A 14666-nucleotide genomic window follows, 5' to 3' on the forward strand; every position below is an offset into this window, starting at 1 on the left:
CTGAAGGAATTTGTGTTTATAGCAAAAATACCAATTTGGCCTTAACTCGCAAAAGTAAGGCTATTCCTGTTTTTCTTTCTCATACAAGGTCATTTCAAGAGGTTTATGTATGGAACCTACTTAGAATTGATATATATGAAGGACAAAGGAGTTTCAACTTGTTTTGACTGAAGGAATTCATTTTATAGCAAAAATACCAATTTGGCCTTAACTCGCAAAAGTAAGGCTATTCCTGTTTTTCTTTCTCATACAAGGTCATTTAAAGAGGTTTATGCATGGAACCTACTTAGAATTGATATTTATGAAGGACAAAGGAGTTTGACCTTGTTTTGACTGAAGGAATTGGTGATTATAAGCAAAAATCCGAATTTCGACTTTACTCCGCAAAAGAAGGCTATTCCTGTGTTTCTTTCTCATACAAGGTTATTTAAAGAGGTCTATGCATGGAACTTACTTATAATTGATATATATGAAGGACAAAGGAGTTTGTCCTTGTTTTGACTGAAGGAATTTGTTTTTATAGCAAAAATACCAATTTGGCCTTAACTCGCAAAAGTAAGGCTATTCCTGTTTTTCTTTCTCATACAAGGTCATTTAAAGAGGTTTATGCATGTAACCTACTTAGAATTGATATATATGAAGGACAAATGAGTTTGACCTTGTTTTGACTGAAGGAATTTGTGTTTATAGCAAAAATACCAATTTGGCCTTAACTCGCAAAAGAAGGCTATTCCTGTGTTTCTTTCACATACAAGGTTATTTAAAGAGGTCTATGCATGGAACCTACTTAGAATTGATATATATGAAGGACAAAGGAGTTTGACCTTGTTTTGACTGAAGGAATTTGTGTTTATAGCAAAAATACCAATTTGGCCTTAACTCGCAAAAGTAAGGCTATTCCTGTTTTTCTTTCTCATACAAGGTCATTTAAAGAGGTTTATGCATGGAACGTACTTAGAATTGATATATATGAAGTACAAAGGAGTTTCAACTTGTTTTGACTGAAGGAATTCATTTTATAGCAAAAATACCAATTTGGCCTTAACTCGCAAAAGTAAGGCTATTCCTGTTTTTCTTTCTCATACAAGGTCATTTAAAGAGGTTTATGCATGTAACCTACTTAGAATTGATATATATGAAGGACAAAGATGTTTGACCTTGTTTTGACTGAAGGAATTTGTGTTTATAGCAAAAATACCAATTTGGCCTTAACTCGCAAAAGTAAGGCTATTCCTGTTTTTCTTTCTCATACAAGGTCATTTAAAGAGGTTTATGCATGGAACGTACTTAGAATTGATATATATGAAGTACAAAGGAGTTTCAACTTGTTTTGACTGAAGGAATTCATTTTATAGCAAAAATACCAATTTGGCCTTAACTCGCAAAAGTAAGGCTATTCCTGTTTTTCTTTCTCATACAAGGTCATTTAAAGAGTTTTATGCATGTAACCTACTTAGAATTGATATATATGAAGGACAAAGGAGTTTGACCTTGTTTTGACTGAAGGAATTGGTGTTTATAGCAAAAATCCGAATTTGGCCTTATCTCGCAAAAGTAAGGCTATTCCTGTTTTTTTTCCTCATACAAGGTCATTTAAAGAGGTTTATGCATGGAACCTACTTAGAATTGATATATATGAAGGACAAAGGAGTTTTAACTTGTTTTGACTGAAGGAATTCATTTTATAGCAAAAATACCAATTTGGCCTTATCTCGCAAAAGTAAGGCTATTCCTGTTTTTCTCCCTCAAACAAGGTCATTTAAAGAGGTTTATGCATGGAACCTACTTAGAATTGATATATATGAAGGACAAAGGAGTTTCAACTTGTTTTGACTGAAGGAATTTGTGTTTATAGCAAAAATACCAATTTGGCCTTAACTCGCAAAAGTAAGGCTATTCCTGTTTTTCTTTCTCATACAAGGTTATTTAAAGAGGTTTATGCATGGAACCTACTTAGAATATATATATATGAAGGACAAAGGAGTTTGAACTTGTTATGACTGAAGGAATTCATTTTATAGCAAAAATACCAATTTGGCCTTAACTCGCAAAAGTAAGGCTATTCCTGTTTTTCTTTCTCATACAAAGTTATTTAAAGAGGTTTATGCATGGAACCTACTTATAATTGATATATATGAAGGACAAAGGAGTTTATCCTTGTTTTGACTGAAGGAATTTGTGTTTATAGCAAAAATACCAATTTGGCCTTAACTCGCAAAAGTAAGGCTATTCCTGTTTTTCTTTCTCATACAAGGTCATTTAAAGAGGTTTATGCATGTAACCTACTTAGAATTGATATATATAAAGGACAAAGGAGATTGACCTTGTTTTGACTGAAGGAATTTGTGTTTATAGCAAAAATACCAATTTGGCCTTAACTCGCAAAAGTAAGGCTATTCCTGTTTTTCTTTCTTACGCAAGGTCATTTAAAGAGGTTTATGCATGGAACCTACTTAGAATTGATATATATGAAGGACAAAGGAGTTTGACCTTGTTTTGACCGAAGGAATTGGTGTGTATAAGCAAAAATCCGAATTTCGACTTAACTCCGCAAAAGAAGGCTATTCCTGTGTTTCTTTCACATACAAGGTTATTTAAAGAGGTCTATGCATGGAACCTACTTAGAATTGATATATATGAAGGACAAAGGAGTTTGACCTTGTTTTGACTGAAGGAATTTGTGTTTATAGCAAAAATACCAATTTGGCCTTAACTCGCAAAAGTAAGGCTATTCCTGTTTTTCTTTCTCATACAAGGTCATTTAAAGAGGTTTATGCATGTAACCTACTTAGAATTGATATACATGAAGGACAAAGGAGTTTGACCTTGTTTTGACTGAAGGAATTTGTGTTTATAGCAAAAATACCAATTTGGCCTTAACTCGCAAAAGTAAGGCTATTCCTGTTTTTCTTTCTCATACAAGGTCATTTCAAGAGGTTTATGCATGGAACCTACTTAGAATTGATATACATGAAGGACAAAGGAGTTTGACCTTGTTTTGACTGAAGGAATTTGTGTTTATAGCAAAAATACCAATTTGGCCTTAACTCGCAAAAGTAAGGCTATTCCTGTTTTTCTTTCTCATACAAGGTCATTTCAAGAGGTTTATGTATGGAACCTACTTAGAATTGATATATATGAAGGACAAAGGAGTTTCAACTTGTTTTGACTGAAGGAATTCATTTTATAGCAAAAATACCAATTTGGCCTTAACTCGCAAAAGTAAGGCTATTCCTGTTTTTCTTTCTCATACAAGGTCATTTAAAGAGGTTTATGCATGGAACCTACTTAGAATTGATATTTATGAAGGACAAAGGAGTTTGACCTTGTTTTGACTGAAGGAATTGGTGATTATAAGCAAAAATCCGAATTTCGACTTTACTCCGCAAAAGAAGGCTATTCCTGTGTTTCTTTCTCATACAAGGTTATTTAAAGAGGTCTATGCATGGAACTTACTTATAATTGATATATATGAAGGACAAAGGAGTTTGTCCTTGTTTTGACTGAAGGAATTTGTGTTTATAGCAAAAATACCAATTTGGCCTTAACTCGCAAAAGTAAGAAAAATCCTGTTTTTCTTCCTCAAACAAGGTCATTTAAAGAGGTTTATGCATGGAACCTACTTAGAATTGATATATATGAAGGACAAAGGAGTTTGAACTTGTTTTGACTGAAGGAATTGGTGTTTATAAGCAAAAATCCGAATTTCGTCTTACCTCGCAAAAGTAAGGCTATTCCTGTTTTTCTTCCTCAAACAAGGTCATTTAAAGAGGTTTATGCATGGAACCTACTTAGAATTGATATATATGAAGGACAAACGAGTTTGAACTTGTTTTGACTGAAGGAATTCATTTTATAGCAAAAATACCAATTTGGCCTTATCTCGCAAAAGTAAGGCTATTCCTGTAATTCTTTCGCATACAAGGTCATTTAAAGAGGTTTATGCATGGAACCTACTTAGAATTGATATATATGAAGGACAAACGAGTTTGAACTTGTTTTGACTGAAGGAATTCATTTTATAGCAAAAATACCAATTTGGCCTTATCTCGCAAAAGTAAGGCTATTCCTGTTTTTCTTCCTCAAACAAGGTCATTTAAAGAGGTTTATGCATGGAACCTACTTAGAATTGATATATATGAAGGACAAAGGAGTTTGAACTTGTTTTGACTGAAGGAATTGGTGTTTATAAGCAAAAATCCGAATTTCGTCTTATCTCGCAAAAGTAAGGCTATTCCTGTTTTTCTTCCTCATACAAAGTCATTTAAAGAGGTTTATGCATGGAACCTACTTAGAATTGATATATATGAAAGACAAAGGAGTTTGAACTTGTTTTGACTGAAGGAATTCATTTTATAGCAAAAATACCAATTTGGCCTTAACTCGCAAAAGTAAGGCTATTCCTGTTTTTCTTTCTTATGCAAGGCCATTTAAAGAGGTTTATGCATGGAACCTACTTAGAATTGATATATATGAAGGACAAAGGAGTTTCAACTTGTTTTGACTGAAGGAATTCATTTTATAGCAAAAATACCAATTTGGCCTTAACTCGCAAAAGTAAGGCTATTCCTGTTTTTCTTTCTTATGCAAGGCCATTTAAAGAGGTTTATGCATGGAACCTACTTAGAATTGATATATATGAAGGACAAAGGAGTTTTAACTTGTTTTGACTGAAGGAATTCATTTTATAGCAAAAATACCAATTTGGCCTTATCTCGCAAAAGTAAGGCTATTCCTGTTTTTCTCCCTCAAACAAGGTCTTTTAAAGAGGTTTATGCATGGAACCTACTTAGAATTGATATATATGACGGACAAAGGAGTTTGAACTTGATTTGACTGAAGGAATTCATTTTATAGCAAAAATACCAATTTGGCCTTATCTCGCAAAAGTAAGGCAAATCCTGTTTTTCTTCCTCAAACAAGGTCATTTAAAGAGGTTTATGCATGGAACCTACTTAGAATTGATATATATGAAGGACAAAGGAGTTTGAACTTGTTTTGACTGAAGGAATTGGTGTTTATAAGCAAAAATCCGAATTTCGTCTTACCTCGCAAAAGTAAGGCTATTCCTGTTTTTCTTCCTCATACAAGGTCATTTAAAGAGGTTTATGCATGGAACCTACTTAGAATTGATATATATGAAGGACAAACGAGTTTGAACTTGTTTTGACTGAAGGAATTCATTTTATAGCAAAAATACCAATTTGGCCTTATCTCGCAAAAGTAAGGCTATTCCTGTAATTCTTTCGCATACAAGGTCATTTAAAGAGGTTTATGCATGGAACCTACTTAGAATTGATATATATGAAGGACAAACGAGTTTGAACTTGTTTTGACTGAAGGAATTCATTTTATAGCAAAAATACCAATTTGGCCTTATCTCGCAAAAGTAAGGCTATTCCTGTTTTTCTTCCTCAAACAAGGTCATTTAAAGAGGTTTATGCATGGAACCTACTTAGAATTGATATATATGAAGGACAAAGGAGTTTGAACTTGTTTTGACTGAAGGAATTGGTGTTTATAAGCAAAAATCCGAATTTCGTCTTATCTCGCAAAAGTAAGGCTATTCCTGTTTTTCTTCCTCATACAAAGTCATTTAAAGAGGTTTATGCATGGAACCTACTTAGAATTGATATATATGAAAGACAAAGGAGTTTAAACTTGTTTTGACTGAAGGAATTCATTTTATAGCAAAAATACCAATTTGGCCTTAACTCGCAAAAGTAAGGCTATTCCTGTTTTTCTTTCTTATGCAAGGCCATTTAAAGAGGTTTATGCATGGAACCTACTTAGAATTGATATATATGAAGGACAAAGGAGATTGACCTTGTTTTGACTGAAGGAATTCATTTTATAGCAAAAATACCAATTTGGCCTTAACTCGCAAAAGTAAGGCTATTCCTGTTTTTCTTTCTCATACAAGGTTATTTAAAGAGGTTTATGCATGGAACCTACTTAGAATATATATATATGAAGGACAAAGGAGTTTGAACTTGCTATGACTGAAGGAATTCATTTTATAGCAAAAATACCAATTTGGCCTTAACTCGCAAAAGTAAGGCTATTCCTGTTTTTCTTTCTCATACAAGGTTATTTAAAGAGGTTTATGCATGGAACCTACTTAGAATTGATATATATATGAAGGACAAAGGAGTTTATCCTTGTTTTGACTGAAGGAATTTGTGTTTATAGCAAAAATACCAATTTGGCCTTAACTCGCAAAAGTAAGGCTATTCCTGTTTTTCTTTCTTACGCAAGGTCATTTAAAGAGGTTTATGCATGGAACCTACTTAGAATTTATATATATGAAGGACAAAGGAGTTTGACCTTGTTTTGACTGAAGGAATTGGTGTGTATAAGCAAAAATCCGAATTTCAACTTAACTCCGCAAAAGAAGGCTATTCCTGTGTTTCTTTCTCATACAAGGTTATTTAAAGAGGTCTATGCATGGAACCTACTTAGAATTGATATATATGAAGGACAAAGGAGTTTGACCTTGTTTTGACTGAAGGAATTTGTGTTTATAGCAAAAATACCAATTTGGCCTTAACTCGCAAAAGTAAGGCTATTCCTGTTTTTCTTTCTCATACAAGGTCATTTAAAGAGGTTTATGCATGGAACGTACTTAGAATTGATATATATGAAGTACAAAGGAGTTTCAACTTGTTTTGACTGAAGGAATTCATTTTATAGCAAAAATACCAATTTGGCCTTAACTCGCAAAAGTAAGGCTATTCCTGTTTTTCTTTCTCATACAAGGTCATTTAAAGAGGTTTATGCATGGAACCTACTTAGAATTGATATATATGAAGGACAAAGGAGTTTGACCTTGTTTTGACTGAAGGAATTTGTGTTTATAGCAAAAATACCAATTTGGCCTTACCTCGCAAAAGTAAGGCTATTCCTGTTTTACTTTCTCATACAAGGTCATTTCAAGAGGTTTATGCATTGAACCTACTTAGAATATATATATATGAAGGACAAAGGAGTTTGAACTTGCTATGACTGAAGGAATTCATTTTATAGCAAAAATACCAATTTGGCCTTAACTCGCAAAAGTAAGGCTATTCCTGTTTTTCTTTCTCATACAAGGTTATTTAAAGAGGTTTATGCATGGAACCTACTTAGAATTGATATATATGAAGGACAAAGGAGTTTATCCTTGTTTTGACTGAAGGAATTTGTGTTTATAGCAAAAATACCAATTTGGCCTTAACTCGCAAAAGTAAGGCTATTCCTGTTTTTCTTTCTTACGCAAGGTCATTTAAAGAGGTTTAATTATGGAACCTACTTAGAATTGATATATATGAAGGACAAAGGAGTTTGACCTTGTTTTGACTGAAGGAATTGGTGTGTATAAGCAAAAATCCGAATTTCAACTTAACTCCGCAAAAGAAGGCTATTCCTGTGTTTCTTTCTCATACAAGGTTATTTAAAGAGGTCTATGCATGGAACCTACTTAGAATTGATATATATGAAGGACAAAGGAGTTTGACCTTGTTTTGACTGAAGGAATTTGTGTTTATAGCAAAAATACCAATTTGGCCTTAACTCGCAAAAGTAAGGCTATTCCTGTTTTTCTTTCTCATACAAGGTCATTTAAAGAGGTTTATGCATGGAACGTACTTAGAATTGATATATATGAAGTACAAAGGAGTTTCAACTTGTTTTGACTGAAGGAATTCATTTTATAGCAAAAATACCAATTTGGCCTTAACTCGCAAAAGTAAGGCTATTCCTGTTTTTCTTTCTCATACAAGGTCATTTAAAGAGGTTTATGCATGTAACCTACTTAGAATTGATATATATGAAGGACAAAGGAGTTTGACCTTGTTTTGACTGAAGGAATTTGTGTTTTTAGCAAAAATACCAATTTGGCCTTAACTCGCAAAAGTAAGGCTATTCCTGTTTTTCTTTCTCATACAAGGTCATTTCAAGAGGTTTATGTGTGGAACCTACTTAGAATTGATATATATGAAGGACAAAGGAGTTTGACCTTGTTTTGACTGAAGGAATTGGTGTGTATAAGCAAAAATCCGAATTTCAACTTAACTCCGCAAAAGAAGGCTATTCCTGTGTTTCTTTCTCATACAAGGTTATTTAAAGAGGTCTATGCATGGAACCTACTTAGAATTGATATATATGAAGGACAAAGGAGTTTGACCTTGTTTTGACTGAAGGAATTTGTGTTTTTAGCAAAAATACCAATTTGGCCTTAACTCGCAAAAGTAAGGCTATTCCTGTTTTTCTTTCTCATACAAGGTCATTTCAAGAGGTTTATGTGTGGAACCTACTTAGAATTGATATATATGAAGGACAAAGGAGTTTGACCTTGTTTTGACTGAAGGAATTTGTGTTTATAGCAAAAAATACCAATTTGGCCTTAACTCGCAAAAGTAAGGCTATTCCTGTTTTTCTTTCTTACGCAAGGTCATTTAAAGAGGTTTATGCATGGAACCTACTTAGAATTGATATATATGAAGGACAAAGGAGTTTGACCTTGTTTTGACTGAAGGAATTTGTGTTTATAGCAAAAATACCAATTTGGCCTTACCTCGCAAAAGTAAGGCTATTCCTGTTTTACTTTCTCATACAAGGTCATTTCAAGAGGTTTATGCATTGAACCTACTTAGAATATATATATATGAAGGACAAAGGAGTTTGAACTTGCTATGACTGAAGGAATTCATTTTATAGCAAAAATACCAATTTGGCCTTAACTCGCAAAAGTAAGGCTATTCCTGTTTTTCTTTCTCATACAAGGTTATTTAAAGAGGTTTATGCATGGAACCTACTTAGAATTGATATATATGAAGGACAAAGGAGTTTATCCTTGTTTTGACTGAAGGAATTTGTGTTTATAGCAAAAATACCAATTTGGCCTTAACTCGCAAAAGTAAGGCTATTCCTGTTTTTCTTTCTTACGCAAGGTCATTTAAAGAGGTTTATGCATGGAACCTACTTAGAATTGATATATATGAAGGACAAAGGAGTTTGACCTTGTTTTGACTGAAGGAATTGGTGTGTATAAGCAAAAATCCGAATTTCAACTTAACTCCGCAAAAGAAGGCTATTCCTGTGTTTCTTTCTCATACAAGGTTATTTAAAGAGGTCTATGCATGGAACCTACTTAGAATTGATATATATGAAGGACAAAGGAGTTTGACCTTGTTTTGACTGAAGGAATTTGTGTTTATAGCAAAAATACCAATTTGGCCTTAACTCGCAAAAGTAAGGCTATTCCTGTTTTTCTTTCTCATACAAGGTCATTTAAAGAGGTTTATGCATGGAACGTACTTAGAATTGATATATATGAAGTACAAAGGAGTTTCAACTTGTTTTGACTGAAGGAATTCATTTTATAGCAAAAATACCAATTTGGCCTTAACTCGCAAAAGTAAGGCTATTCCTGTTTTTCTTTCTCATACAAGGTCATTTAAAGAGGTTTATGCATGTAACCTACTTAGAATTGATATATATGAAGGACAAAGGAGTTTGACCTTGTTTTGACTGAAGGAATTTGTGTTTTTAGCAAAAATACCAATTTGGCCTTAACTCGCAAAAGTAAGGCTATTCCTGTTTTTCTTTCTCATACAAGGTCATTTCAAGAGGTTTATGTGTGGAACCTACTTAGAATTGATATATATGAAGGACAAAGGAGTTTGACCTTGTTTTGACTGAAGGAATTTGTGTTTATAGCAAAAAATACCAATTTGGCCTTAACTCGCAAAAGTAAGGCTATTCCTGTTTTTCTTTCTTACGCAAGGTCATTTAAAGAGGTTTATGCATGGAACCTACTTAGAATTGATATATATGAAGGACAAAGGAGTTTGACCTTGTTTTGACTGAAGGAATTTGTGTTTATAGCAAAAATACCAATTTGGCCTTACCTCGCAAAAGTAAGGCTATTCCTGTTTTACTTTCTCATACAAGGTCATTTCAAGAGGTTTATGTATGGAACCTACTTAGAATTGATATATATGAAGGACAAAGGAGTTTGACCTTGTTTTGACTGAAGGAATTTGTGTTTATAGCAAAAATACCAATTTGGCCTTAACTCGCAAAAGTAAGGCTATTCCTGTTTTTCTTTCTCATACAAGGTTATTTAAAGAGGTTTATGCATGGAACCTACTTAGAATATATATATATGAAGGACAAAGGAGTTTGAACTTGTTATGACTGAAGGAATTCATTTTATAGCAAAAATACCAATTTGGCCTTAACTCGCAAAAGTAAGGCTATTCAAGTTTTTCTTTCTCATACAAAGTTATTTAAAGAGGTTTATGCATGGAACCTACTTATAATTGATATATATGAAGGACAAAGGAGTTTATCCTTGTTTTGACTGAAGGAATTTGTGTTTATAGCAAAAATACCAATTTGGCCTTAACTCGCAAAAGTAAGGCTATTCCTGTTTTTCTTTCTCATACAAGGTCATTTAAAGAGGTTTATGCATGTAACCTACTTAGAATTGATATACATGAAGGACAAAGGAGTTTGACCTTGTTTTGACTGAAGGAATTTGTGTTTATAGCAAAAATACCAATTTGGCCTTAACTCGCAAAAGTAAGGCTATTCCTGTTTTTCTTTCTCATACAAGGTCATTTCAAGAGGTTTATGTATGGAACCTACTTAGAATTGATATATATGAAGGACAAAGGAGTTTCAACTTGTTTTGACTGAAGGAATTCATTTTATAGCAAAAATACCAATTTGGCCTTAACTCGCAAAAGTAAGGCTATTCCTGTTTTTCTTTCTCATACAAGGTCATTTAAAGAGGTTTATGCATGGAACCTACTTAGAATTGATATTTATGAAGGACAAAGGAGTTTGACCTTGTTTTGACTGAAGGAATTGGTGATTATAAGCAAAAATCCGAATTTCGACTTTACTCCGCAAAAGAAGGCTATTCCTGTGTTTCTTTCTCATACAAGGTTATTTAAAGAGGTCTATGCATGGAACTTACTTATAATTGATATATATGAAGGACAAAGGAGTTTGTCCTTGTTTTGACTGAAGGAATTTGTTTTTATAGCAAAAATACCAATTTGGCCTTAACTCGCAAAAGTAAGGCTATTCCTGTTTTTCTTTCTCATACAAGGTCATTTAAAGAGGTTTATGCATGTAACCTACTTAGAATTGATATATATGAAGGACAAATGAGTTTGACCTTGTTTTGACTGAAGGAATTTGTGTTTATAGCAAAAATACCAATTTGGCCTTAACTCGCAAAAGAAGGCTATTCCTGTGTTTCTTTCACATACAAGGTTATTTAAAGAGGTCTATGCATGGAACCTACTTAGAATTGATATATATGAAGGACAAAGGAGTTTGACCTTGTTTTGACTGAAGGAATTTGTGTTTATAGCAAAAATACCAATTTGGCCTTAACTCGCAAAAGTAAGGCTATTCCTGTTTTTCTTTCTCATACAAGGTCATTTAAAGAGGTTTATGCATGGAACGTACTTAGAATTGATATATATGAAGTACAAAGGAGTTTCAACTTGTTTTGACTGAAGGAATTCATTTTATAGCAAAAATACCAATTTGGCCTTAACTCGCAAAAGTAAGGCTATTCCTGTTTTTCTTTCTCATACAAGGTCATTTAAAGAGGTTTATGCATGTAACCTACTTAGAATTGATATATATGAAGGACAAAGGAGTTTGACCTTGTTTTGACTGAAGGAATTTGTGTTTATAGCAAAAATACCAATTTGGCCTTAACTCGCAAAAGTAAGGCTATTCCTGTTTTTCTTTCTCATACAAGGTCATTTAAAGAGGTTTATGCATGGAACGTACTTAGAATTGATATATATGAAGTACAAAGGAGTTTCAACTTGTTTTGACTGAAGGAATTCATTTTATAGCAAAAATACCAATTTGGCCTTAACTCGCAAAAGTAAGGCTATTCCTGTTTTTCTTTCTCATACAAGGTCATTTAAAGAGTTTTATGCATGTAACCTACTTAGAATTGATATATATGAAGGACAAAGGAGTTTGACCTTGTTTTGACTGAAGGAATTGGTGTTTATAGCAAAAATCCGAATTTGGCCTTATCTCGCAAAAGTAAGGCTATTCCTGTTTTTTTTCCTCATACAAGGTCATTTAAAGAGGTTTATGCATGGAACCTACTTAGAATTGATATATATGAAGGACAAAGGAGTTTTAACTTGTTTTGACTGAAGGAATTCATTTTATAGCAAAAATACCAATTTGGCCTTATCTCGCAAAAGTAAGGCTATTCCTGTTTTTCTCCCTCAAACAAGGTCATTTAAAGAGGTTTATGCATGGAACCTACTTAGAATTGATATATATGAAGGACAAAGGAGTTTCAACTTGTTTTGACTGAAGGAATTTGTGTTTATAGCAAAAATACCAATTTGGCCTTAACTCGCAAAAGTAAGGCTATTCCTGTTTTTCTTTCTCATACAAGGTTATTTAAAGAGGTTTATGCATGGAACCTACTTAGAATATATATATATGAAGGACAAAGGAGTTTGAACTTGTTATGACTGAAGGAATTCATTTTATAGCAAAAATACCAATTTGGCCTTAACTCGCAAAAGTAAGGCTATTCCTGTTTTTCTTTCTCATACAAAGTTATTTAAAGAGGTTTATGCATGGAACCTACTTATAATTGATATATATGAAGGACAAAGGAGTTTATCCTTGTTTTGACTGAAGGAATTTGTGTTTATAGCAAAAATACCAATTTGGCCTTAACTCGCAAAAGTAAGGCTATTCCTGTTTTTCTTTCTCATACAAGGTCATTTAAAGAGGTTTATGCATGTAACCTACTTAGAATTGATATATATAAAGGACAAAGGAGATTGACCTTGTTTTGACTGAAGGAATTTGTGTTTATAGCAAAAATACCAATTTGGCCTTAACTCGCAAAAGTAAGGCTATTCCTGTTTTTCTTTCTTACGCAAGGTCATTTAAAGAGGTTTATGCATGGAACCTACTTAGAATTGATATATATGAAGGACAAAGGAGTTTGACCTTGTTTTGACCGAAGGAATTGGTGTGTATAAGCAAAAATCCGAATTTCGACTTAACTCCGCAAAAGAAGGCTATTCCTGTGTTTCTTTCACATACAAGGTTATTTAAAGAGGTCTATGCATGGAACCTACTTAGAATTGATATATATGAAGGACAAAGGAGTTTGACCTTGTTTTGACTGAAGGAATTTGTGTTTATAGCAAAAATACCAATTTGGCCTTAACTCGCAAAAGTAAGGCTATTCCTGTTTTTCTTTCTCATACAAGGTCATTTAAAGAGGTTTATGCATGTAACCTACTTAGAATTGATATACATGAAGGACAAAGGAGTTTGACCTTGTTTTGACTGAAGGAATTTGTGTTTATAGCAAAAATACCAATTTGGCCTTAACTCGCAAAAGTAAGGCTATTCCTGTTTTTCTTTCTCATACAAGGTCATTTCAAGAGGTTTATGCATGGAACCTACTTAGAATTGATATACATGAAGGACAAAGGAGTTTGACCTTGTTTTGACTGAAGGAATTTGTGTTTATAGCAAAAATACCAATTTGGCCTTAACTCGCAAAAGTAAGGCTATTCCTGTTTTTCTTTCTCATACAAGGTCATTTCAAGAGGTTTATGTATGGAACCTACTTAGAATTGATATATATGAAGGACAAAGGAGTTTCAACTTGTTTTGACTGAAGGAATTCATTTTATAGCAAAAATACCAATTTGGCCTTAACTCGCAAAAGTAAGGCTATTCCTGTTTTTCTTTCTCATACAAGGTCATTTAAAGAGGTTTATGCATGGAACCTACTTAGAATTGATATTTATGAAGGACAAAGGAGTTTGACCTTGTTTTGACTGAAGGAATTGGTGATTATAAGCAAAAATCCGAATTTCGACTTTACTCCGCAAAAGAAGGCTATTCCTGTGTTTCTTTCTCATACAAGGTTATTTAAAGAGGTCTATGCATGGAACTTACTTATAATTGATATATATGAAGGACAAAGGAGTTTGTCCTTGTTTTGACTGAAGGAATTTGTGTTTATAGCAAAAATACCAATTTGGCCTTAACTCGCAAAAGTAAGGCTATTCCTGTTTTTCTTTCTCATACAAGGTCATTTAAAGAGGTTTATGCATGTAACCTACTTAGAATTGATATATATGAAGGACAAATGAGTTTGACCTTGTTTTGACTGAAGGAATTTGTGTTTATAGCAAAAATACCAATTTGGCCTTAACTCGCAAAAGAAGGCTATTCCTGTGTTTCTTTCACATACAAGGTTATTTAAAGAGGTCTATGCATGGAACCTACTTAGAATTGATATATATGAAGGACAAAGGAGTTTGACCTTGTTTTGACTGAAGGAATTTGTGTTTATAGCAAAAATACCAATTTGGCCTTAACTCGCAAAAGTAAGGCTATTCCTGTTTTTCTTTCTCATACAAGGTCATTTAAAGAGGTTTATGCATGGAACGTACTTAGAATTGATATATATGAAGTACAAAGGAGTTTCAACTTGTTTTGACTGAAGGAATTCATTTTATAGCAAAAATACCAATTTGGCCTTAACTCGCAAAAGTAAGGCTATTCCTGTTTTTCTTTCTCATACAAGGTCATTTAAAGAGGTTTATGCATGTAACCTACTTAGAATTGATATATATGAAGGACAAAGGAGT

Source organism: Odontesthes bonariensis, chromosome 10 (genome assembly GCF_027942865.1).
Source record: "Odontesthes bonariensis isolate fOdoBon6 chromosome 10, fOdoBon6.hap1, whole genome shotgun sequence".
NCBI lineage: Eukaryota > Metazoa > Chordata > Actinopteri > Atheriniformes > Atherinopsidae > Odontesthes > Odontesthes bonariensis.